This window comes from Chiloscyllium punctatum, unplaced genomic scaffold, assembly GCF_047496795.1.
Source record: "Chiloscyllium punctatum isolate Juve2018m unplaced genomic scaffold, sChiPun1.3 scaffold_90, whole genome shotgun sequence".
Taxonomy (NCBI): Eukaryota; Metazoa; Chordata; class Chondrichthyes; order Orectolobiformes; family Hemiscylliidae; genus Chiloscyllium; species Chiloscyllium punctatum.
In genome coordinates, this window is record NW_027309824.1 from 256697 (window position 1) to 280594 (window position 23898).

General features: G+C 44.9%; 1 long non-coding RNA gene across 1 annotated transcript; it reads right to left on the reverse strand.

The window, feature by feature from the left end:
- Positions 1-858: 858 nt before the first annotated feature.
- On the reverse strand, positions 859-23448 carry LOC140471502 (uncharacterized). The gene is made up of 3 exons (XR_011957053.1): positions 22942-23448; positions 21227-21338; positions 859-1305 (listed from the first exon to the last, which is right to left on the reverse strand). It is a non-coding gene; the product is annotated as an uncharacterized lncRNA (long non-coding RNA).
- Positions 23449-23898: the final 450 nt, after the last annotated feature.

Consider the following 23898-nt stretch of genomic DNA (forward strand, 5'->3'; position numbering starts at 1 on the left):
CAGGTCACGCCCCGGGGTGGACGCAGGCGTCTCTGTTGCTAAGGGGTAGTGGGGGGAAAGTCCCTGCCTGGGCTCTGCCCGTTGTGAACTGTGAGAGACTTTACCTCTGGTCATTTTAAAAAGCATCAGACTGCTAAAGTTTGATGTAGAATGGCTAGGGCTGCTGGGCAAAAGCTATTTTAGCAATTTAGCAGGTGAGGTGAGGGTGGGTACTTCAATTTGCCTGAGATTTGGGCAGAGCTCTGCAGACTGAGACCTACTGGGCCGCCGCCATCTTGGATCTCACTGGCATCCTGTTTAAAAGGGGAATGAGGCAATAGACAGAAAATTAAAAACTGATTAACCTAACCCCGGTCATGGGTACGTTCCTGGAATCCATTGTGATTGATGAGATTTCTGAATAATTGCCAGTGCCTGGTAAAGTACGGCAAAGTCAGTATGGTTTCATCAACGGGAGGTCATGCTAATGAATTTGTTAGAATGCTTTGAGGATGTAACAAGCAGGTTCGACTTAGGAGAGCTAATGGATACTGTGTATCTGTACTTCAAGAAGGACGTTGACAAGGTGCTACACAGGAGATGGCTGAGTAAGACAAGGGCCCATGGTGTCAGAGACTAGGTACTAGTGTGTACAGAAGCTTGACTGTCTGGCAGAAGGTAGAGAGTGGGAATAAAAGGGTCCTTCAAGGATAGCAGCCAATGACAACTGGTATTTTGCAAGGGAACCACAACTTTTTACTTTGTACATGAAGAATCTAGATGAAGAAACTGAGGGAAATACTGTGTTTGAAATCTTATATTCAGCAAAAGAACTGAGACATCTCTTATAAACAATGATATTTGTTTATTGAACACAATTAATATTAGAACAATAAAACGTACAATACCGTAATGAAAAACACTACAATCTATCTTATTGTTTAACTGAACTTTGGATGATCACATATCACCCCACTAGAAGTTGACCAGATTCCACGTGGTGAAGTCTTCTTGTTCTTCTGATGGTCTTGTAGGTGTCTTGTCTTTCAGTGGTTTTTCTCGAGCTACCAGTCTCTAAGCAGTTTTACGTTGATTCTTATCCTCCCAAGTCTTCACGCCTTTTGGGAGGGTGTGAAGAATCTGCCAATGAAATGATCAGGTTCATTTACCCTGATTAATCAGATCCAACCTGGGGTTGTCACATTGATGGCCCAAAGGCGACATTCCATGGTCCCATTCAGGTCCAATTTCAGGTGTGTATTACAGGGTCTGGAGCTGTCAGGTTTGTTTGCAACCATTTGTGGGTAGCCGCAGCCTGTCTGCATTCTGTAGCATGTGGAAGAGCACAGAGACTTTGGTCAAGGCTAGGTTCTTCTTCCCAGCATGTTTTAATCATTGTTCACTTTTGTCACTCCATGGTAAATGTATTATTGTCCATCGTAAGATTATTATTTAAGGTGGCCTTAAATACAGTGATCGCATTTCTTTTGCAATGACTTGAATGGATGGACTTCTGTGGCTCGACAAGACTCTGGTCAGACAAAATTTGGTTTGTTGTGTACCGTTTTGGGCCCCATAACTCAGGAAGGATGTACCACCCCGGAGCATGTTCAGAGTAGCTTCATAAGAATGGTCCTAGGAATTACAAGCTCAACATATGAGGTCTCTGGGTCGATAGGTGCTGCAGTTTATAAGGGTGAAAGGGGATCTAATAGAAGCATACAGAATACTGGTTGCCTGGTCAGAGTAGACATTGGGAAGACGCTTTCACATTGAGGAGAGAAAAGATCAAGGACATAGCCTGAGAGTCAAGAGATAATCTTTAGAATGGAGATAAGGAGGAACGTCTTCAGTCTGAGAGTGGTGAATCTATGGTAGAACGGCAGTTTCCTTCCCTAAAGGACATCAGTGAACCAGGTATGTTTTTCTTGGCAATCGATTCATAACCACCATCAGTCTCTTCATTCCAGATTTGAATTCAAGCTCCGCCACTTGCTGTGGCAGGATTTGGACCCAGGTCACCAGAACATTATCTGGGTTTATCACATAAGAATTCAATGGTAATACCACGAGGCCACTGACTTGCCCAATCCTCCACAGTGTGACTAACATGTGCAGTATGACATGTACTGGGATGTGCCTTCATGTTATCCTTGACTTCCTTATCAAGGTATGGATGATTTTTCTCCGTTATGCAATTCCTCTTCAATCTTTAGTATCTCCCTAACTATTTGCCAAATTTCTTCAGCTGTCCTGCCTTTGACTGATCTTTGCTCCCCCCAGACCATACAGCCTTCCTTCCTTAGGTCAGTATAATTATCATTGCCTAACACTAAAACTCTCATGTATGAGTCAGTCTTCACTCTTTCAATCTGAACGTGAAACTCCAGCATGTTGTGGTAACTTCTTCCAAGATAAAGCTCATTCACCAATCCTTCCATGCTAAATAATATCAAATCTAAATTAGATTAGATGCCCTACAGTATGGAAACAGGCCCTTCGGCCCAACAAGTCCATACCGACCCTCCAAAGAGTAACCCACTCAGTCCCATTTCCCTCTGAGTAATATACCTAACTCTATGGGCAATTTAGCATGGCCAATTCACCTGATCTGCACATCTTTGGACGGTGAGAGGAAACCCACTCAGACAGGGGGAAAATGTGCAAACTACACGCAGACAGTCCCCCGAGGCTGGAATCGAACCTGGGATCCTGGTGCTGTACTAACCACTGAGCCATCGTGCTGCCGCATTCTCTGGTTGTTTCCATATCGTCCTGCTCTCAGAAATACTCTCTCATATACTCTATATTCAAGGATATCACTGTCCAGTTGATTAATTGAGCCAATTTGCATGTTCAAGCCACCCATAGTTACTGTTGTGCCCTTTTTACAAACCCTCACTCTTTTCCACCTCAGAAGTACTTTGGGGGGACAGTGGCTGAAAATTCCTCTTCCCAAGAGGTTTCTTCTCTTGCTTTTTATTTGCACTGAGACGGATTTCAAATATTGTTTTTGCACAAAATACTTTGAAAAGGTCTGAGTTACCACTCACACGAACAAATGTTTATTTTTTTTTTCACTAGCCACATTTCATCAGTAAATAGCGAGGAATTAAGATGGCTAAAAGTGGTCATGAGATATCGTTAGCAAACAGGGTTGAGGAAAATCCCAAAGAGTTCTTTTCATAGATATGGAGCAAGAGGGTAACTAGAGAAATGTTTGGCCCACACAAGGACAAAGGAAGAAAGGATTAAGAGAAATTGGGTGAGATTCTTAGCGAGTACTTTGCATCTGTATTCACCAAGGAGAGGGACATGACGGATGTTGAGGTGAGGGAGAGATCCCCAAATACTCTGGATGAAGTCGACATAAAGAGGGAGGAAGTTTTGGATACTCTAAAAGGTATTAAAGTAGACAAGCCTCCAAGTCTGGATGGGTTCAACCACAGGTTACTGAGGGATGTGAGTGTGGAAATAACTGGGGCTTTAATATATATCTTTGCAGGATGATAGACCATGGGTGGGGTCCCGTAGGACTGGAGAATTGCTAATATTGTCCCCTTATTTCTTAAGGATAGCGGGATAATCCAGGTAATTGTAGACCAGCGAGCCTGACATCAGTGGTAGGGAAGTTGCTGGAGAAGGTACTGGGGGACTTGAGTAAGGCGTTTTATTAGGTTCCCCATGGTCGGCTGATGGAGACGGTGAAGTCGCATGGGGTCCAGGGAGTTCTATCTAGATGGATAGAGAACTGGCTGGTCAACAGGAGACAGAGAGTAATAGTGAAAGGGGATTTCTCAAAATGGTGACCTATGACCAGTGTTGTGCAACAGCGATGCGTGCTGGGACCACTGTTGTTTGTGATATATATCAATGATTTGGAAGAAGGTATCGGCTGCCTGATTAGCAAGTTTGCAGATGACACCAAGATTGTTGGAGTAGCAGACAGTGAAGGGGACTGTCAGAGAATACAGCAGAATATAGATTGATTGGAGAGGTGGGCACTGAAATGGCAGATGGAGTTCAATCTGTGCAAATGTGAGATGATGCATTTTGAAAGATCCAGTTCAAGAGTGAACAATACAGTAAACGGAAAAGTCCTGGGGAAAATTGACTTAGAGCGAGATCTGGGTATTCAGGTCCATTGTTTCCTGAAGATGCCAACATAAGTAAGTAAAGTGGTCAAGGCTGCATATGGCATGCTTTACTTCATTGGATCAGGTGTTGAGTACAAGCGCTGGCAGGACATGTTACAGTTGCATAGGACTGTGGTTTGGCCGCATTTGGAATACTGCATATAGTTCTGGTCACCACATTAACAAAAGGATGTGGATGTTTTGAATAGGGTACAGAGTAGGTTCACCAGGATGCTGCCTGGGATGGACGGTGCTGGTTATGAAGCAAGATTGAGTAGATTAGGACTATTTTCATGACAAAGTCGAAGGTTGAGGTCAACAAAATCAAGACAGATATACACAGGGTGGATAGCAAGAAGTTTTTCCCCCACATTATGGAACTCAAATACTCGGGGTCATGAGTCCAAAGTGAGAGGAGAAAGGTTTGGGGCAGATATATGTGGGAGGCTTTTTACACAAAGGGCGGTGGCAGCCTTGAATGTGTAGCCAGCGGAGGTGGGTTGGGGCATGAACGAAAGCGTTATCTAAGATGTATTTATACAGAAATATAAATGGGTAGGGAGCAGAGGGATACAGGACCTTAGAAAATAGGTGGCAGGTTTAGACAATAGGAGGATCTGGATCAGCACAGGTTTGGAGGGCCGAAGGATCTGTTCCTGTGTTGGAATGTTCTTTATTCTTTATCATTCATTCTAAAAATAGCAACTTTTCAACTTATTGTATGCTACAATTTAATAATATAAACGATTTATTTATTTGATAATGCATGTCAAATTATTATCATTTCTAAATTACAGTCACAGGGTCAAAGAGATAGACAGCATGGAAACAGACTGTCTGGTCATACTTGTCCATGCCAACCAGATATCCCAACCCAATCTATTCCCACCTGCTTGCACTCAGCCCATATCCCTCGAAACACTTTCTATTCATATACCCATCCAGACACCATCTCAATATTATAATTGTACTAACCAGCACCACTTCCTCTGGCAGTTCATTCCAAGCACGTACAACCCTCTGAGTGAGAAAAAAATGCCCCTTACATCTCTTTTACATTTTTCCCTACCCAACCGAAACCTATGCCCTCTAGTTCTGGACTTCCCTATCCCAGAAGAAAAAGACCTTGTCTATTTACCCTATCCATACCCCTCATAATTTTATAAACCTCTATAAGGTCACCTCTCAGTCTCCAACATTCCAGGGAAAACAGTCCCAGCCTGTTCAACCTCCAGCATAGCTCACACCCTCCAACCTTGGCAACATGAATGTAAATCTTTTCTGAACCCTTTCAAGTTTCACCTGATTAATCAGGTTCTGGGGATTTTTCCATCTTCATGCATTTCAAGACATCCAGCACTTCTTCCTCTGTAATATGGACATTTTTCAAGATATCACCATCTATTTCTCCATATATCTACATCTCCCATGTCCTTCTTCTGAGTAAACACTGATATCAAATAGTCGTTTAGTATCTCTCCCATCACCTGTGACTCCACGTAAAGGCACCTTGCTGATCTTTGAGGGCTCTATTCTCTCCCTGTTTATCCTTTTTATCTCATGTATTTGTAAAATCCTTTTGGATTCTCTTTACCTCTATTTGCCAAAGCTATCTCATGTTCCCCTTTTTGCCTTCCTGATTTCCCTCTTTAGTATGCTCCTCCTGCCTTTATACTCTTCTAAGGATTCACTCAAACTATTCTGCCTGTATCTGTCATATCCTTCCTTCTTATTCTTAACCAAACCCTCAATTTCTTTAGTCATTCAGCACTCTCTATAACTACCAGCCTTTCCTTTTACCCTAACAAGAATATACTGTCTCTGGACTCCGGCTATCTAACATCTGAAGACTTCCCATTTTCTAGCCGACTGCTTACTTGGGAATATTTGCCGCCCTCAGCTTTTGAAAGATGTTGCCTAATACCGTCAAAATTGGCCTTTCTCCAATTTAGAACTTCAACTTTTAGATCTAGTCTATCCTTTTCCATCATTATTTTAAAACTAATAGAATTGTTGGCAAATAACTGAAGCTCACACATTTCAGAGGAGAAATTAAATCGATTGATTTTATTTAAATGTGTCAGAGTTATAATTCTATTTGATTGTTCAATCATTTGCTCACTCTGAATATTAAATCATGTAGAGGTCAACCATTTTGCAAATGATAGGGTGACAATGTATGCATTTGAATACTGAGATTCAATGTGTAATTGTGATCACCAGCACAGTCAGACAACATGTCCTTTTTCGATACAAATAAAAATGTGATTCCTTACTTTTGTATCATAAAAGATTGTTTGGTGTTTATATTTTAATTCTATCAATATAAAATCAACTTCATTGTTTTCAGAGATGATGCAGTTATTGTTCATTGAATAATTGAAGCTCATACTTTATTATTGCCCAATTCATAAATATGGCAAACTCCTGATCATTGTTCAGGTCAGCAAACCCATCACTTTGCATCATGACCGACATTAAAAGTGGATTCTAAAAGGCCTGAATTCAGGTACAGTGCTACTGGACCTCACAGCTGCATGTAGCGATGACAGAGACCCTGTCCTGGTCCTGAATCTGTGAAGAGAGTTTCCAACCTGTGTCAGGGCAGTCATAGAAACATTCCCTCACAGAGAATCATTTGGAATCCCCATTGAGCAGGAGGAAACTAGCCAACAGTCTATCACTGCTCTCAGTGTAGGCACAAATACTGTCTAAATTAGATACCAATGACTGACCAGGAACCAGGTCTGACAAGTTCATCATCAGTCAGAGCCTGGCCCATGGAGCAGATGTATGGACATGGAGTGTCAGAATCACAATGCACACATTACTTATGGTGATGACATCTGGCATATCACCCAGACTCCCTACATCTGCACCCTGGGCCAGACACTGGGTGAAAACGTTCACATTTGACAGTCTATTGAAGCATTTTGTGTCTTACAGTGAATCCTCTGAAACTACATCCAATAAATGTACCTTCACATTCAACAGTATCAAAACAAAATGAAACATGTCTGTGGATATTCAGATACTAATTCATGGGTCACCCAGCAGAATGTATCTGTAGAAACCAGGAGCAAACAGCAAGCCAAAATCGTTTTAATAACTGAACTTGTGGATTTTGTCTGGTCTTGATAACCACACATATTGTGCTGACACTTAGGTGAATGTAACAATTACATCAAAAATGGAAGTCTTGGTCTAACGTCCCTACCCACCTTCCTGACCTCACACACCTCACTCCCTCACACACTCCATTCCCTCACTCCCTCACCTCCCTCACACATTCACCAACTGACGAAAATCCACAAGCTGAGTGAAATTTGCAACATAGAACAGTACAGCACAGTGCAGGCACTTCATCCCTCAATGTTTTGCCAGCCTTTTATCCCACTCTAAGATCAGACTAACCTATATAACCTTCAATGCACTAACTTTCGTGTGCCTATCCAAGAGTCTTCTTAAATATCCCTAATGGATCTGACTCTACTACTACTGCTGGAGGAAAGCCCTAGCAGCTCAAACTTTCGTTGTAAGATATGCCCTCCAGTCCAGGAAGCACCCTGGTAAGTCTCCTCTGCACACTCTCTGAGGCTTCCACGTGTGGTTGAACCACAGCTTTATAGAGCAAAGAAATAACTTCGCTGCTCATAATCTCTATCTCCCTGATAATGAAAGACAACACACCGTATTCCTTCTGAACAACCCTATCAACTTGGTGGCAACTTTGAGAGATCGATGGACAATGACCCCAAGATCCTTCTGTCACTCCGCACAGCCAAGAATTCTGCCTTCAACCCTGTATGTTTTATGCAAATACAACCTTTTAAAAAAATTGCTTCACATTTTTTTAAAGTTGAGCTCTATCTGCCACTTGTCAGCCCAGCTCTGCATCATGTCAATGTCCTGTTGCAAACTACAATAGCCCTCCACACTATCCACAACCCGATCAACCTTCGTGATATTGGCAAACTTACTAACCTACTTGTCCACTTCCTCATCAAAATCATTGATAAAAATCACAAAGAGCACAGGTCCCAGAGCCGATCCCTGTAGAACACCACTGGTCACTAAGCTCCAGGCTGAATACTTTCCAACTGCTTCCATCTTCTGTCTTCTGTGGGCCAGCCACGCCCGTATCCAGACAGCCAAATGTCTCTGCACCCCATGCTTCTGTACCTTCTGAATGAGCCGACAATGGCGAACGCCTTGTTCACCACATCTACTGGTCTCGCTTCATCAATGTGCTTTTTCCATCTTCAAAGATTTCAATAAGGTTTCTGAGGGATGACCTGCTCCTCACAAAGCCATGCTGACTATGTCTAATCAAACCATTGTTTTCTAAGTAATTGTAAATCCGGCCTCTCAGAAACGTCTGCAATACTTTGCCCACACTGATGTAAGACTGACTGTTCAGTCAATCCCACAGTTATCCCTAATCCATTTGCTGAACAAGGGAGTATCATTTGTAACCTTCCAATCATCTGGCTGGCACTGCTCCAGTGGACTGTGAGGACGCAAAGATCATCACCAAAGGCACGCCAATCTCTCACATCACTTCCTGGAGTAATCTAGGGTAACCCCATCTGGCCCAGGGGATTTACCTATCCTTATGTTTGTAATTCATTCAATCAGTGTATACTTCCCCTCAACTTTTCTGCACCCTGTCCAACCAACTGATTGACTGCTTTCCATTTCAGTGCAATACACAGTGCTGCCTCCCTGAGTAAGTACAGTTCACAACATTCTGTGAATCATGGAATGAAAAAATAAAGGAATGCACCAATGCCTTCCTGATGAAGAATTTATGACCGAAAGATCGACTCTCCTACCCCTCGGATGCTGCCTGACGTGCTGTACTTTTCTAGCACCACACATTTTGACTCTGATCTCCATCAACTGCAGTCCTCACTTTCTCCACTACTGAGGGCTGTCCCCTCTGTACACTGAGTGGGGAATTAACCATCAGAAACTCATTGTATGTGGAGCTGACTGCTCAGTTCTGGAAAGTTGCATTTGATGAATATGTTTTTTTTTAAAAAAAAGAAATTACAATTCCGCATATATTCATTTAGTGCCAGAGTTAGAGTTGTGGTTCATGGTTTGAGCAGCTTGATAAGAAACAGGAAATGACTGAAGAACTCCGAGGTACAGGGTATTCCAGGTATTATATTCCAGCTTAGATTAATGCTGGGAGTATTATCAGACAGGCTGACAGATGCGATAAGGGAATGAGTTGACATGTGGAGGTGTGACAGTTTTACCATCACAGAGGCTCTTTTGAGGGAGGTTAGAGCAAACAACTCAATACTCTGTTGTACTGGAACTATAGACAGGACAAGGCAGGGTGTTAAAGAGGAGGTGATGTTGCTTTATTAATTAACAAGTCAGTTACTGCTGAAAGGATGGACAATAGCTTAGAAGGGTCTTCAAATGAGACTTTGTGGGTTGAGGTTTGAATCAAAATGATAACACACACACTGCTTTTTTCAGCACATTTTAGCTTACATGTGGAACCAGTTCCTTAGGTCCAACAGGTCCACACAGACCCTCTGAAGAGCAATATTAAGACTGACAAGTTGCCAGGCCCGAATCAAATTTGTCCTCCGCTGCTTTGGAAACGAGAAATACAATTGCTTTGGAAACAAGAAATGCAATTGCTTCGCCACTTGCGAAGTTCTTTGCATCCTCGATCTCCACTGGAGTCGTACCTGAGGACTGGAGGGAGGCAAATGTAATTCCTCTCTTCAAGAAAGGAAATAGGGAAATCCCCGACAATTACAGACCAGTAAGCCTCACGACTGTTGTCTGCATGGTGTTAGAAAGGATTCTGAGGGATAGGATTTCTGACCATCGGGAAAAGCATGGCTTGATTAAATGCAGTCAACACGGCTTTGTGAGGGGCAGGTGATGATGAGGATCGAGCAGTGGATGTGGTGTGTATGGACTTCAGCAACGCATTTGATAAGGTTCCACATGGTCGGCTCATTCAGAAGGTCAGGAGGAATGGGACACCGGGGAACTTAGCTGTCTGGGTACAGAATTGGCTGGCCTACAGAAGACAACGAGTGGTTGTAGAAAGAAAATATTCTGCTTGAACGTCCGTGACGAGTGGTGTTCCACAGGGCTCTGTCCTTGGGCCTCTACTGTTTGCAATTTTTCCTAATGACTTGGGTGAGGGGATTGAAGGATGGGTCAGCAAGTTTGCAGATGACACAAAGGTTGGAGGTGTCGTTGACAGTACAGAGGGCTGTTGTAGGCTGCAGCATGACATTGACAGGATGCAGAGATGGGCTGAGAGGTGGAAGATGGAGTTCAACCTGGATAACTGCAAAGTGATGCACTTTGGAAGTTCGAATTTGAAAGTTGAGTACAGGATTAAGGATAGGATTCTTGGCAGTGTGGAGGAACAGAAAGATCTTGGTGTGCAGGTACATAGATCCCTTAAAATGGCCACCCAAGTGGACAGGGTTGTTCAGAAAGCACATGGTATTTTGGCTTTCATTAACAGGGGGATTGAGTTTCAGAGTTGTGAGATCTTGTTGCAGCTCTATAAAACATTGGTGAGATCGCACTTGGAATACTGCATCCATTTCTGGTTGTGCTATTATAGGAAAAATGTGGATTCTTTGGAGACGGTTCAGAGGAGGTTTACCAGGATGCTGCCTGGACTGGAGGGCTTATCTTATGAAGAGAGGTTGACTGAGATCGGACTTTTTTCATTGGAGAAAGGGAGGAGAGGGGACCTAATTGAGGTATACAAGATAATGAGAGGCAGAGATAGAGTCGAAAGCCAGAGACTATTTCCCAGGACAGAAATGGCTAACACGAGGGGTCATAGTTTTAAGCCGGTTGGAGGAAAGTACAGAGGGGATGTCAGAGGCGGGATATTTACACAGAGATTTGTGAGAGCATGGAATACGTTGCCAGCAGCAGTTGTGGAAGCAAGGTCATTGGGGACATTTTAGAGACTGCTGGACATGCATATGGTCACAGAAATTTGAGGGTGCAGACACAAGGATCAGTGGTCGGCACCACATCATGGGCTGAAGGGCCTGTTCTTTGCTGTACTGTTCTATGTTCTATGCTCTATTTCAAAGTCCTTGCACTTAATAATAAATTGCTCTTGGGTGTGGAACTGAGACCCATCATTTCAATGCTCCATACTGTGAGTTGTGCACTGTTTTCATCATATTGTTATAAAAATGAACTGAATAAAGTGGGGATTTTGTGTTTATTGGACAATTTAAAAGTTCGTATTACGAAAGGATGTCGGACCTTCAGTAATAAGACTTTACTGTTAATGGTTAGAACAATGTTGCAAACATTTACACAGAGATTTCCAGATCAAGTCACACACAAGTACGTTGGGCTGTAAAGCTGCCGGCCATCAATGGCGCTGCACAAATCTGTTTGGACACTGACATTGTAGAGATAACATACACTGGATATGGTTTATGAGGGATTCAATGTAAGATGCCATGTGCTGCAGGAGTCCATCACCTTTATAACACTTTCATTCAGGATTGCGTCCAAGGTACAGAACTACAGAGTTTAGGTCCCACACTGGAAGGGATATACTTCCAAGACATGGCTGTTTACAGGTCATTGTTATAGATGTTGAACTGCATTTTGACCAGTGCCATGTGCTAGTCCATTGACCAGTCTGCCCCACACACATCTCCCTGTTGTTCAGGTATGTCTCTAACCAGTCTATTGTGAGGGATTGTGTCAGTAACTGTCCAGCTCCAGTTAGGAAGCTCTCTGAACAGATCTTGGAGATGGCCAGTGTTTTGGACGTCATGGAGAGGCCCAGTAACACTGTGTCTGAGTTCAGGCTTTTTCTCAATGTCATTTCCAACAGCTTTGCTGCCTGTAAGATGGTGTGTTCACTGAACTGAACATGAATTGGCTGTTTACTACATTCACTGAACTGTAATAGTTAGGTTTGCGCTCTGGTAAATCAATTATTGTTCATTTCAATTGCTTTCAACTGAAAAACAATGATGTTTGTTTAAAAATGTAAGAAATAAATTGAAATTAACTCTTCAATTATACAGAATGTAAAATTGACTTGTTGTATATTTCCCACAGACTAATCAAGCAACAATCAGATATTGTCTGTAAAGCAGGATTCTGTGAACAGGACTATGTCCCAGGCATCACTATTCTCTCTGGTAGGTTCTGTACCACTGAAAGGTACAGGCAGGCAGAAGAGGGCAGCTCCATGGCACATAGTCAATATAGAGTGGCATGGTGGCTCAGTGGTTAGCACTGCTGCCTCACAGCACCAGGGACCCAGGTTTGATTCCAGCCTTGGGCAACTACCTGTGTGGAGTTTGTACATTCTCCCAGTGTCTGCGTGGGTTTCCTCCCACAGTCCCAAGAAATGCAGCTCAGGTGAATTGGCCATGGTAGTGGGTTACTCTTCGGAGGGTGGGCGTGGACTGGTTGGGCAGAAGGGTCTGTTCCCACACTGTACGGAATCTAATATAATCATAGTGCTCAGCATTGATGCTGGACACTGTGGTGGCTTGACTGCTCTGCGGCAGGTTATGGGGAACCAATAAAAGGGAAACCTATAATTGACCACATCATCACTGATCTGCCTGCTGCAGATCACCCCTACATTTCATATATCGGTAACAATGTTCACTGCACAGTCCTTATGGGGAGCAAGGGCTAACCTCACATTTTGCAGACCCTTCACACCATGTTATGTACTGAATTGTACAGACTTTAAACAGGTTAGGGAAACAATCACGATCATCCATGAGGTACAATGGCCCATCAGCAGCAGCAGAATCATATTGTGTATAACTCATACAGTCGGCAGCTTCCTGGACCGACATACCTCCCACTGTACAGTAACCGTCACAGCCCGACATACCTCCCACTGTACAGTAACCATCACACCCCGACATACCTCCCACTGTACAATAACCATCACAGCCCGACATACCTCCCACTGTACAGTAACCATCACAGCCCGACATACCTCCCACTGTACAGTAACCATCACACCCCGACATACCTCCCACTGTACAGTAACCATCACACCCCGACATACCTCCCACTGTACAGAAACCATCACACTCCGACATACCTCCCACTGTACAGTAACCATCACACCCCGACATACCTCCCACTGTACAGTAGCCATCACGGTCCGACATACCACCCACAGTAGAGTAACCATCACACCCCGACATACCTCCCACTGTACAGTAACCATCACACCCCGACATACCTCCCACTGTACAGTAACCACCACAGCCCGACTTACCTCCCGCTGTACAGTAACCACCATGGCCGGACATAGCTTCCACTGTACAGTAACCATCACACCCCGACATACCTTCCACTGTACAGTAACCATCACACCCCGACATACCTCCCACAGTACAGTAACCACCATGGCCCGACATAGCTTCCACTGTATAGTAACCATCACACCCCGACATACCTCCCACTGTACAGTAACCACCACAGCCGGACATGCCTCCCACTGTACAGTAACCACCACACCCCGACATACCTCCCACTGTACAGTAACCACCATGGCCGCACATAGCTTCCACTTTATAGTAACCATCACACCCCGACATACCTCCCACTGTACAGTAACCATCACGGCCTGACATACCTCCCACTGTACAGTAACCACCATGGCCGGACATAGCTTCCACTGTATAGTAACCATCACACCCCGACATACCTCCCACTGTCCAGTAACTGTCACAGCCCCCACTATATGTTAACCATCAAGAACGGCACGATGGCTCAGTGCTTAGCACTGCTGCCTCACAGCACCAAGGTCCTAGGTTCAATTCCGGCCTTGGGTGACTGTGTGGAGTTTGCATATTCCCCCCGTGTCTGCGTGGTTTCCTCCCACAGTCCAAAGATGTGCAGGTCAGGTGAATTGGCAATTCTAAGCTGCCCATAGTGATAGGTGCTTTAGTCAGAGGGAAATCGGTCTGGGTGGGTTACTCTTCGGAGGGTTGGTATGGACTAGTTGGGCCAAAGGCCCTGTTTCCATACTGTAAGGAATGTAAGGCCCTGTTTCCACACTGTAAGGAATCGAATCTACTCTCCAAGGTTCAAGTCAGGGACATGATGGAATAATCACTTGTCTGAATGAGTACAGCTCCAACAGTACTCTAATCTGGATTTACTAGCAACCGGCAACACAGTTGTGTGGGGAGGATCATGTCTCACAAACATGACTGAATATTTTGAGGAAGTGACAAAATTGATTGATGAGGGAATGGGGCTGGATGTTGGCCGTTTGGATGTTAGCAAGGCCTTTAATATGCTTCTTTATGGCAGGCTCATACAGAAGGTGAAGTGAAAGGGGATCAGTTGGTAAGATGGATAGAGAACTGCTTGGTCTGAGAAGACAGAGTACTGGTGGGTCAGTGCTTTTGTGATCTGTAAATAGATTGGCGGAGGTGCATATTGTGAGGATGATTGCCAGAGAATACAGCGGGATATAGGTCAGCTGCAGACTTGAACAGAGAAAACATAGATGTAACTTTATCTGGACAGTTGTGACGTGATGCGTTTTAGAAGGTCGAATGCAGGAGAGAAGTATAAATTGTATGGAAAAACTACTGATTGCATCAACATCCGAAGGAATCTAGGTGTACAGCTCCACAGTTCCTTGAAAGGGGTAACACGGGTGGATAGGGTGATCAAGAAAACTGATGGCAAACTTGCAGACATGCATCAGAGCATGCAGTATGAAAACTAACAGGTCATATTGCAGCTGTAGAGAAACTTATTTCGAGGTACATTTAGAATATTGTGTACAGTACTCTTTGCCACACAATGTTGAAGTGTTGGAGAGGGTATGGAAAAATTTTACCAGCATGTTGTCTGGTTTGGAGGGTATTAGTCAGAAGGAGAAATTGAACATATAGGGTTTGTGTGCACCTGGGCATCATTGGATATGGGGCTACCTGACAGATATTTACAGAATTATCAGAGGCATAGATAGAAGGACAGTTAGAGGCTTTTTCCCCCCAGAGTAGAAGTATCAATTACTCAGGACTGTAGGTTTTAGGTAAAAGAGAGAAAGTTCAGGAGATGTGATAGGTAAGTTTCGTTTGCTGTTACAGACAGAATGTAAAGTGCCTGGAATGAAATGATATAGGGGAAGAAGCCAATATAGCAAGGTTTAAGAGGGATCTTGGCACAAGTATAAGCAAGTAGGGAATAGAATGACATAGAGGTTGTTGGAGCAAAAACTTTTGTTTTAACTTTAGAACGGCATCATGCGTCAGTGCGGGCTTGCTGGGCTGAAAGGCCTGTTCCTGTACTGGACTGTTGTTAATGTCAAGATTTGAGCACGGGAGAGGCGAGATCCTCACTGAATGATTACTGATGATCAACAACCACATTATTATAGATCCACCCCCTCATCAACTTGCAGCTTCATATCCTCCCCCACTGTGGGGAAACTCAATATGGAGAATTTGACACGAAAGTCAGACCTGTTACCTGGTGACTCCATCTCGGCGCTTGCTCCTGCAGACTTCTATCCTGAACAGCATCATCTCGGGGGACACTGCACAGAGAGGAGCTGCATGTACACACCCACCAATGATGGCATCTGACACATGCCAGCCTCACCATGCATTCCCAGCACATCCCGGACCCACTGACAGTACGCTTCAGTACTTCAATGCTGCAGCTCAGGGTATACTGACAACTCTCATTGCAATGCTGCTACAAGGACGCTGTGCTCAGGAAACACACTCACAGCTCATGGCTTGTCCCTCTGGGCTGCTCACTCCGTGTTTGTACACACTCACTTTGAACTGACTTGAATGCTCACAGAATTATTGCCTTGCCTTACCCTGCCTTTAGCAGCGTTTCCCCTCAGCTAGAGCTACCTGTTTCACCCGTCTGCTGTATTGTCTTGGTGTTTAGCAGGAACACAAACTCAGGAAGCTTGATATCATTGTCCACAGTCAGTCACGGTGCCCAGCACAGTGAGTCAGGGGGAGTCTCAGATCCCAGTCCGGGAGCTCGGACACGGTCAGTCACGGTGCCCAGCACAGTGAGTCAGGGGGAGTCTCAGATCCCAGTCAGCGAGCTTGGACACAGTCAGTCACGGTGCCCAGCACAGGGAGTCAGGGGGAGTCTCAGAATCCAGTCTGCGAGCTTGGACACGGTCAGTCACGGTGCCCAGCACAGTGAGTCAGGGGGAGTCTCAGATCCCAGTCCGGGAGCTTGGATACGGTCAGTCACGGTGCCCAGCAGAGTGAGTCAGGGGGAGTCTCAGAATCCAGTCTGGGAGCTTGGACACGGTCAGTCAGCCTCTCGTGGTTGTTAGGGTCAGGATCCTTCCCCTGTTAGGGGGTGAGGAGATGAATATTAGGCTGCCCCATATCCCTCTTCGTTCTTTGTGCCCTAGTGCGGGATGGTTCCTTCTGGAATGTGAGAATTACCAAGGAGGATTAGGGAAATGGAAGTGGTTGGTACAGCTGTTAGTGCTGGGACAGTTGGGGGGAAGGTGTCGAGGTGTTCTGAGTGAGTGAGTGGGCAGCACAGACACCAGGCAGAGTTGGGCAGAGGGGCAGAGAAGAGATTACAGAGAGACTGAGAGAAGGTGCTGCATTCACTGACAGTGGGAGAAAATGAGCCTTGGTGGGAGGTGGGTGCAGTAACAGAGAGAGTGAGAGTGAAGTCACAAAGTGCAGATGGTGGCACTTACCCTGGTGCACGGGAGAAGGTCACTGACCTCCTTCCTATACTGATAGATATTCACCCAGAAGGCTGGCACCTCACTGACCCAGGGATCAGCCTCTGACCAAGTTGGCAGGGTCTAGTGTCATAGCTTCCCCTGCAATCCCTGGAGGAAGATAATGTCCCTCTCATGAACCATGTCATACACCAGGACCAGGGCCTTGCCCACAAAGTGGGGCCCCAGTTTACCCCTTCTGCCATGTCCAGGCCAATTTCGACTTCACAATCCAAGAGTAAAATGACTTTTTAAAGATGGCTCCTGGAAACAGGGAGGCTGGTAAATTCTTGGGTATCCAGGCAGAGGGCAATTCTTATGAAGAAGGGGAAAAATCATCACGTTAGTGTCAGATGAGAGGAAGACCACGCAGGCAGGTAGGGTATAAGGCAGATTGGGTATGGTATCATGAGAAAATGCAATTCACCTTGTGGAGAGAAACACTCCATGAAACCCGATTAAAATGAGACTTGACCAAATCATAAGATGGGTTTGGCCTCTGTCTGTCTGAATCAAAATAGGGATGAAATATTGGGAGAAACAAACTTGGAAAGGAGAATTATACAGGAGATTCAATTCCTTAAAAAGGGGTAATACAATGTTCCAGACTGTTAAAAGGTGCCGGGGAAAATTCCCTGCCTTATACTTACCTACATTATATAATCCTCCCTGGATGCAGGGATGGTGCCGGAGGCCTGGAGAACAGCTAATACCGCAACTTTGTTTAATGTGGAGCAAGTGACTGACTGAATAGGTCGAGGTTAGAATTCTGCGACAGTGGATAAACTGTCACTGAGGAAATCCCAGGGACTCCAGGAGAGTCGGTCTTGATTTTTTCAAGGAAGATCGTGTGTAATTAATCTGACTGTGTCGGTTTGAGGCAGTAACTTGGAACTGCATGTGACTTACTTGGATTTGACAAGAGATCCCATGGCAGATTGTTTAAAAACAGAAACTGTGGGGTCCAGGTGAATGGAGCAAACAACCCAGAGAAGTGCAAGGCAAGGCATTTGGGGACATCAACAATAGAGAGGAATACACAATAAATGAGAGTATGGTCAGTGTGGGCAGATAAATGAAGGTAGCTGGACAGATAAATAATCTTTTTAATGCAGCAATTGGCATGATTTTCTCTGTCAGCCAAAATACAGAATTTCAGAGCAGGAAGCTTAGGCAGGAACTGTATAAATAATGAGTTCAGTCACAGCTTGGGGACTGTATACAGTTCTGGTCACCCGATCACATGGAAGGATGGAATTGGACTGGAGAGGGTACAGAGGAGATCCGTTACCCTGTGACAGTGGAAGTGCAGTTATGGGGAAAGATAGGGGAATGGAGGATACTGAGAGGAGATTTGATTGGGGTGCACATATTGTCAGGAGCCTGTGTAGAAAGGGAGAGAACATTTTGCTCTTGTAGAATTGCATTACAAACGGTGAATATTAAACGTAATTAATTGAAATATTAGCGAAGTACTGAGGAAGGTTGTTATTTCACCCAGAGTATGGTTGAGATCTGGGAGTCACGCATGGAAGTGGAGTCGAGGTAGAAACTGTCAAACCATTTTAAAAAGGTGCCGGGAGCTGAACTGGAAGGCCTATCGTCTCTGGGGAGAGAGAACTAGGGCTTCAAAAATAACATGACATCTTGTCCAATGTAGACAGTTTGCAGAGTGATTTCCTCTATACTGTACTATTTTATGAAGTTTTCAAGATTTACCAATATCTGACAGGATCAATACGCAGGAATGAGGGGAGAAAACAGGGAGGAGCAGTGTGTGAATTGATTATCATCACAATAATACTGATCCCAATCTTTATACACAGTGTACTTCACTGAGTTAGCCTTTTTATCCTTCCTGTGTTAATGGTAAACCCCTTTGATATATCCAGTTCTCGGTCATTGTCACACTGGAGCCACATCTCCATTATGACAGCTCCATCTGACCTGGTTCATGTTATTTAAATCTACCATTTCATTGGCCTTGTTCAAACGTTAGGAAGGAATTCAGGGATGGCAGCAAGTGCAAAGTCCAGGATTGCTGTAGGGTCCATAGGTGGTTAGAGAGATAGGAAGTTGTGTGAAAGTTATGGGATATTGCAGGGATATGGGTTGTTCTAGAGGCTGAAGAAGATTACAAAGACAAGAATAGTTTTAGGTTTTGTTTGAAGTGAAAATGAAGCTGGAGCAGCCAGATCAATATTCTGGCTACGAGAGCCTTGTAGAGAGAAACCCTCCCCGACACCTGATGAAAATGTTACCGGGACAATTTATCACATGGTTTATTTATCTTTACCTCTCAGCTCCAGATATAAAAAAAATTCTGTCCACTGTGCCTACATACTACCAGTCTCTGAAACATCCTACATGTTCCATGACCCTTCCCACTTCTGTAAACCCACTAGTTTCTACAAACATTCCTATTTGTGTAAAGGTCTCCATGCCTTATGAAGCTCCCTGTTTCGAATACCCCTTCCTCCTTATGAAGAACGTCACACACAAACGGCAGACCGAGTCTTTGGAACCAGTTAGTGATTAGGAAGAGACATTTTGGGTGGAGAACATTGAGACGGAGAGTTTGTAGAAAACAGGAAAAAAAGCTTGTATTGGTCCTGCAGGAGATTGATAACAGGAGGATCGACTGAAAGGTACAGGACTGTCCTTGGGGAACTTTACAGAGACAGCATTGGTGAAACTGGAGGAGGTTTCAGAGACTAGGGGATTTGTAGGTGTTAATTAACCTTAGAGATACGTAGAGTGTTTTTACAGTGATTGGAACGAGGTCAGTCAGTTAAATCTCATTAATACGTGTTACCTGATTGGGACTGTTAACTGGCTCTAATCAGGGAATCCTGGCTCATAAATAAACAGAAGCTTCAGGGGCTCTGTTAACTATAAGAGCCGGCTCTGAGCTAGCTTGGGTCAGTGCCATGGATCATGCATGAAGACATAAAAGGTGATTTGGTAACAGGATACCAGCCTCTGTGGAGTTATTTCAGTTTGAACATCTGGTAGATATTACAGAGAGGGGGAGGGCTGGGGGCATTTCCACAGATCAGGACGGGTTTAGAATCTGGAGGTTGCAGAGACAGTGAGCTGTGTCGGGGCAGAAGGTGGTTACAGAATCAGGAGCATGGTTGGGACTAGAGGATGTTACACAGCTGGTTAGGCATTGGATTAGGGTACACAACAGGGAAAATTGTAGGAACTGGAGCAAAGAAAATAGATTGGCAGTGTTGTCAGTGCTGGAGAACGTTGGAGATATAATGAACACTGTAGTGGCTGGAGTCTATTGAGATATTGCAATCTGTCAGGGCAGGAGGAGATTAGTAAGGCTGATTGTTGTGTGGATTGGAGGAGATTGCAAAGATTAGGTTTCTATGGATCAGATAGTTGCAGAGAAGGGGAGAGCTGTAAAGACTTGAGAAATATTTTATAGAGAGGAAAGGTTATTGGGGCTGGAGGAGATTCCAGAGAAAGGAGGTTTGTATGGCCTGTATGAGTTACAGAGATAAGGACGGCGACATTGGCTGATGGAGATTTAGAATGTATCATACAGGATCGACGAGGTTATAAAGACGGGATATTTATGGATTTGGAGGACTCTCAAGACATCACACGGAATGACACAGACGCCTTTTGGCACAGAAGGGTATCATTTGGTCAATCATGACTACACCAGCTCTTCAACTGAACTCTTTGCTGAGTAATGATCTCCTCCTTCATTCACATCCTCACATTTGTTTTGTATCAAATATCATCTAATCGCCTCCTGAATGTTTCAGTCAAACATGCATCTACAACGCATCTAAGTGCATCTTAACTACTTGCGAAGATCTTTTTCCAGGTATAAATCCTCTTTCTAATTTTGACGCAGCCTTACTCCATCTTTTGATACGTTCGTTATGAGGGGCCCGCAGGAGGATTCCGGGACAGCTCTATGGTGGCTCTCAGTTTTCCCATAATTCCCCTCTGCTCTACCATCTCCCCTCTGAACCTCCAGCATTCCTCGTGGCTCTTAATTCGATTCTCCATCTGACACAAATTCTATTGTTTATCACACGAAGCAGCATTGGGGTTGTTTATCCTGCTGTTCCTATTTGAGGGACCATTCCTCAACTGGACCCAAGCCATCTTGTCTTTGCAGGGAGCCCATGGTTCAGTTTGTCATTTTCTGACCAAATTGGTGTTCCAGTCAAACCTTCCCAGCTTCATTCTTGCCCCATTGAAGGCTGCTCTCAGTCCACTAATGTTTCTCACTCTCAGTTACTTATATCATTCTCTACCATCATCCTGAACTTTACAATAAAATGATCGCTGTTCCCCAAAATCTTCCCCTACTGACACTGGATCTACTTGCCCCATCTTTTTCCAAGGACCAGGTCCAACAGTACATGTTGTCTTGGGCTGGACACATACTCCGGCAGTAAGCTCTCCTCCATGTAATCTAGGAATACTCGAACCTCGTGACCCTGCAACACCAATAACACAGTTAATATCAGTTAATATTTATTCCCTCCGTCATTTTCTTTTGGTTTCTGCCGACAGACTGTACCTCACAGTGTAATTGTATATTTTTTTGTTCTGTAGCTCCAGCCAAATTAATTGTTTCCTTGGATGGATCATCTTTGTCTTGGACTCCTAAACTAATGCTAATTTAAACCAGTACTTTTCCCTTCATCCTTTCCCTTCACTTCTATCATTTTGGAATTCTTTATCCCCAGCAATATTTGACACCCAGTCCTGCCATTCCTTGAGCCAGATTTAGACACACCAATCTGCACCTGTAACTCTACACACTCCGAGTATTAATGTCTATGCAGAGAACCTCAGATTAAGGCTTTCTTTCTTGCTCCATCTTCCACTGATAAACTTGTTGTTGTAAGTTAGTACCAAATGTATCTCCCAGTATTTTGAGAATCCTGGTAGTCTCCTCTAATATTCCTTTTTGGATCCTAAGCACAGGCCAAGTTATTTTCAATCCCTCCCAAAAAACCCCGTAAGAAATTCAGTCCCGGTTCTGTCACGTTAGCCCATCCACCTTGCACAATTGCTGCCTTCCTCAGAACCAGTCCCAGTGTCGCAGGAATCTGAAGCCCTTCCTGCTGCACCATCGTTCCAGTCACACTCTCATCTACCTAAAACTCAGAGTTCTGTTCTCACTTTGACACGGCACTGGCAGTAACCAAGGGATTGCTACATTTGAGGTCCTGCTTGCTAACTATCCACCTAGCTCCCTAAATTCTGATTCCCAGACCACTTCACCCTTCCTACCCAGATCATTCCTATCAGCATGGACGTGACCTTGGACTGCTCACTGTACCCCAGACGAATGTCCTGCAGACACAGTGACATTCTTAACCCCACTATCCTGAAATTACAGAAACACTGACATCTTCTTCAATTTCCGGAATCTCCTGTTCCTATTGTTCCTTCTTCCTTCTACCTCCGATCCTGTACAGTCAGGCTGCTTGTGGGGCCACAGACATGGCTCTGACTGCCCTCCCTTGAGCAGCCTACACCTTAATCAGATTCCAAACTGGGAAACTGAATTGGGAGGGAGATATCACGGTATTCCTGGATTCCCTGACTGTTTCTCTTCGATTGCCTAGTCCCCCATTCCCTTCCTTATTCCAGGCTGTCATGTCTGCAGGGTGATCTGCTCTCTGTGTGCGCTATCCCCATAACTCTCAGCATCACAGAGTCTCGAGCACTGTCTGATCTCCGAGACCCCGTGTTCATCTAGGACACGAGCAGGGGCTATGAATTCCCAATGTAACAGAACATAATTTCCATCTGACAAATATGTCTTGCCATGTCGTAAAATGCAACAGTCTAGAATAACTTAAATAATTACTTAGAATGAAGTTAACATCCGGGAAATAACAATATGGTTAAGTCCCTTATTCCACTGTGGCTTACTGAGGGTAATTGACTATATTGGCACAGAATTTCACAGTGTCTCTTAATTCTGAGTTCGAACCTTACTTCAGAATTGGAAAATTAACTTTGCAGACTTACAGCAATTAACTGATAGTCGTTAATAACGGTGTATTTATCAGCCAATGAACTTACAGCCTTTTCTGTGATGGCTCTTGCACTTCTTCCAAACTCAGTGCAGGCAGGTCCCAGTAGCAGAAAGTTGTCTCTGTGACTCCCAGATACGTGTAATCCTCCAGCTTCCACTCCACTCTGCTCCCTCACAGGGTCACCGTCTCTGTGACTCCCAGGGATGTGTAATCCTCCAGCTCCCACTCCACTCTGCCCCCTCACAGGGTCACTGTCTCTGTGACTCCCAGGGACGTGTAATCCTCCAGCTCCCACTGCGCTCTGCTCCCTCACTGGGTCACCGTCTCTGTGACTCCCAGGGATGTGTAATCCTCCAGCTCCCACTCCATCCTGCTCCCTCACAGGGTCACTGTCTCGGTGACTCCCAGGGATGTGTATTCCTCCAGCTCCCACTCCACTCTGCTGCCTCACAGGGTCACCGTCTCTGTGACTCCCAGGTCCGTGTAATCCTCCAGCTCCCACTCCACTCTGCTCCCTCACAGGGTCACTGTCTCTGTGACTTCCAGGGACGTGTAATCCTCCAGCTCCCACTCCACCCTGCTCCCTCACAGGGTCACTGTCTCTGTGACTCCCAGGGATGTGTATTCCTCCAGCTCCCACTCCACCCTGCTCCCTCACAGGGTCACTGTCTCGGTGACTCCCAGGGATGTGTATTCCTCCAGCTCCCACTCCACTCTGCTGCCTCACAGGGTCACCGTCTCTGTGACTCCCAGGTCCGTGTAATCCTCCAGCTCCCACTCCACTCTGCTCCCTCACAGGGTCACTGTCTCTGTGACTTCCAGGGACGTGTAATCCTCCAGCTCCCACTCCACCCTGCTCCCTCACAGGGTCACCGTCTCTGTGACTCCCAGGTACGTGTAATCCTCCAGCTCCCACTCCACTCTGCTCCCTCACAGGGTCACCGTCTCTGTGACTCCCAGGTCCGTGTAATCCTCCAGCACCCACTCCACTCTGCTCCCTCAC